This window comes from Octodon degus, unplaced genomic scaffold (assembly GCF_000260255.1).
Source record: "Octodon degus isolate 3935 unplaced genomic scaffold, OctDeg1.0 scaffold00066, whole genome shotgun sequence".
Lineage (NCBI taxonomy): Eukaryota > Metazoa > Chordata > Mammalia > Rodentia > Octodontidae > Octodon > Octodon degus.
The window spans coordinates 4233221-4236516 of record NW_004524642.1 but is presented as its reverse complement, the minus strand read 5'-3'; the positions used below and the strand labels follow the sequence as shown (position 1 = coordinate 4236516).

The window sequence follows — 3296 nt, the reverse complement described above, 5'->3', positions numbered from 1 at the left end:
GAAGATGGGCAAGGCAATGATCCTGAGAATCTCCAGAAGATTTTTTGAATCTAGCAGTAAATTGGAAAGACTCTCACCCTGACTAACTATATATACTGATACCTATGAACTAAGCAACTGCACTGAAGATGGTAAACTGCAATAATAGTTTCATGCTTGGAGCGTCAGAGGATTTATTGAAGGATATTTGAGACCTTCCAGTGTGCTAGGGTGAACTTCCAGAGACAGTGTCCCAAGTGCTTGCAGGCTGCCAGGGAAGGAAACTCCCATCCCTGCAGAGTGTGGAAGCCCCAGTCTCCACCTCCAGTGCCAGAACCAAGAGTGGGGTTCCACTGATCCCACATCAAACTCACGTCCTGCCCAACCCTTGCAGAGTGTCTCCCAGGAGGCACTTGCGTCTCCTACGCACACACTGACAGCAATTCAACTAAATTTATTTAGACCAATGTCATTGCTATCAGACTAGGGAGGAAAAAAGGAATCAAGTGTTTAAAAGGTTTTGGACAGCCACAAATAGCAAGCGTCTAGTTCCATATAGAAGCAACTTATATTTAATCAGCATTTCCTGATTTCATTTTCCTGAGGATATTCATTATGTTTATAATATAGATACATCTACCTACAATTCCATCATAGCCATGAGCTCTAGTTTTAAGAAAGTAAACTGTTGTGTTTTAGTAGATATTTCCTTAAATGCACTTTACACTTAGAACGCCACATCAACAGCATATCTATTATTCATAAAAGCCAGCTTATATTTGCTTGTTCACCTTTTGTGTCACTCATCATTTTGCTATTATGACAAAATACATGAGGTAACTTAAGAGGAAACACTTATTTGGCCACAATTGTGGAGCTTTCAGTCTCTGTTGCTCTTGCCCATGCAGGAAGGTGATGCACCACGTGGTACCTCAACATGTAAGCCAGTTCACCGCATGGCTAAATGCAAAGCAGCGAGAGTGGTTTCCAGAACTTTCTTCGAGGGCAATCCCCCAGCCGGTTTAGGATGTACCACATGCCCTCCTCACTCTTCAAAGTCTCCACATTCTCCCAGGGGTGCCATTCTGGGACCAGCTTTTAGCACATAGGAGGACATTTAAGGCCCAACTGTAGCACTTTCCAAATAGGGCTGCTTCCAAATTTCAGCCTCAAACATCAAAACAAACAGGGAACAACAACAACAAGCCAATTAAAATAATAAAAATTACCTGTCCCATAATAAGTCATATAGTAAGCATTGTTTCCATAAAGAAGCAGCACGGGAAACTACAAGAAGCGCGGGAAACTACAAGAAGCATGGGAAACTGAATGCTTATGAACTTCAGGGGTTCAAATTTTGTGTTGGGAGTCCAAGATAAAAATGCTAATATTCTGAAGGTGAGGAAGGGAAGACAAAGTTAAAATAATTAACATGTGAAATGTATATGTACCAGTTGCCCAAGATGAATGTAATTATTATGCATTGAAAATATATGGGCGAACTATTATTATGGACTGCTGGATTATATTGGATTACTTTGCTGAATTCACACACCTACAATATTTTGATGGCAATGGAATACCCATCTCTGACAAAATACCCAAGGACCATTTTGTATCTGTGTATAGTCAGGATAGATATATAACTACTTTCTCTTAATTCAGTGAGAAGAAAGTGTTGTACTAATAGTGTTTGGACAGGATATCATGTCCGCATCTTGTACTATGAATATCCACAATGAAGAAAACAATATGCAATGTATTAATCATTGAAACTGTCCTACGAATCGGTTTTGAAACTGTCTCATTGTTAATTGTTTCTCAATAAACTTAATTTAAAAAAAGAAAATATAGGGCCAGCCCGATAGCTCAGCAGACTAAAGCACTTGCTTAAGCAGAGCGCAGTGGCTCGGGTTCGATCTCTAGCGTGCCGTGCTGGCCCCGGTCCTGGGGTGTGCTGAGAGGGCGATTGAGACTGGCTATGGTGGCGCACACCTGTAATCCCAGCACTTGGAAGGCTGAAAATAGGAGGATCACTACGAGTCTGACCTACATAGTGAGACCCTGTAGGCCCTGTACTAAATGCAAAAAAGAAAGAAAAAATATAGGAGAAAAGAAATATTATAATGCTGTACAATGACAAAACATTGAATCTTAAGCTTATGTTCAAGTCCGAACCAATGTTAGACTTGGAAGTGATGAGATGGAGTTACGGGAAAAACCCCAGAAATCCTGCGAAATCTCGGTTTTCTGTGGGGGAAACTGAGTCACGCAGCGCAAGACCAGGGCGTGTGCCGCGGGCTCTTTCACCTTCTGCGTGGGCTTGAAGATCAGCTTGCAACCCGGAATAGCGTGTATTAAGGAGGCTCTGCTCTCTCCTTTTCTGTCACCTGGACAAGACAGAGAAATCAAGAGAACAGTCTCAATAAAGGCGAAATGACACAGATCAGTTCTAGCTAGCGCCTCTGCTTGGTCTGTGGCTATGCTCACATCCGGGCGTTGCCTGCCGGGGAGTCTGGTTTTAAGGTCCAGATGTTGTACGCCGTGTAGAGCGTAAATCGCTCGTACATGCCGCATCGTGGACTGGGCTACAGTCACGCGTTTATCAGTATTTAAAGCATACATTACTTCATGTACATCCCCATTCTAATATTAAAGCATGTATTGCCTCCATCACATTTACTAAACAAATAAAAGCAGAAGCAGCTGTGTCTGCCCTGGGATCTCTGGGATGCTAACAAACAGCACAGCTGGTGGCAAATGGGAGGCCTTTATAATCCGCCGCCTTCACTGTGAAGAGATCTGCTTCCCCCTGCTGGAAGCATCCACCAGCTGCGCGGGATCCGGGAGCCTTTCCAGGGACTGCGGATCACAGGGCTGCCACGTGTTAAGTTGGTTACTCAACAAATAGCCTTAGGAGGTGAAAAGACAAGAGTATCCCATCTTCTTCATGCGCATGACTAAGCCTTCCTTGTGGCTCCTGGAGTCACAGCTGTGATTCTTTCCAGGCGTTTCCTGGACGACAGCACAAGTACAACCCAAGCCTGAGGAATAACAGGGAAGGTAGCTCCCATACTGGCAGAGTACTGTCCTCTTCTGGGCTCTGGCCCACTGACTTCCAACTGACCCAAGACCCCAACATCACATGTAGGATTTCCAGCATCTGAAAGATGAGACATTCTTATTTTCCTCCCCTAAGCTGTTTTAGCAATTTTTCCCTGAGCTGTTAATTTGTTATTTCTTTCTCCTTGACGGTGCTCTCTGCTTATCTCCTATTAATTCCTCCTGTAAGAACTGAAATGCTGCAGCCTGAGTCC

The 3296-nt window shown here is 43.7% G+C and overlaps 1 pseudogene; it reads right to left on the bottom strand.

Annotated features, from left to right (window-relative positions):
- The window catches only part of LOC101580235, a 7832-nt pseudogene extending 5276 nt beyond the window's left edge, over positions 1-2556 (bottom strand).
- Between the last annotated feature and the right edge of the window lie 740 nt (positions 2557-3296).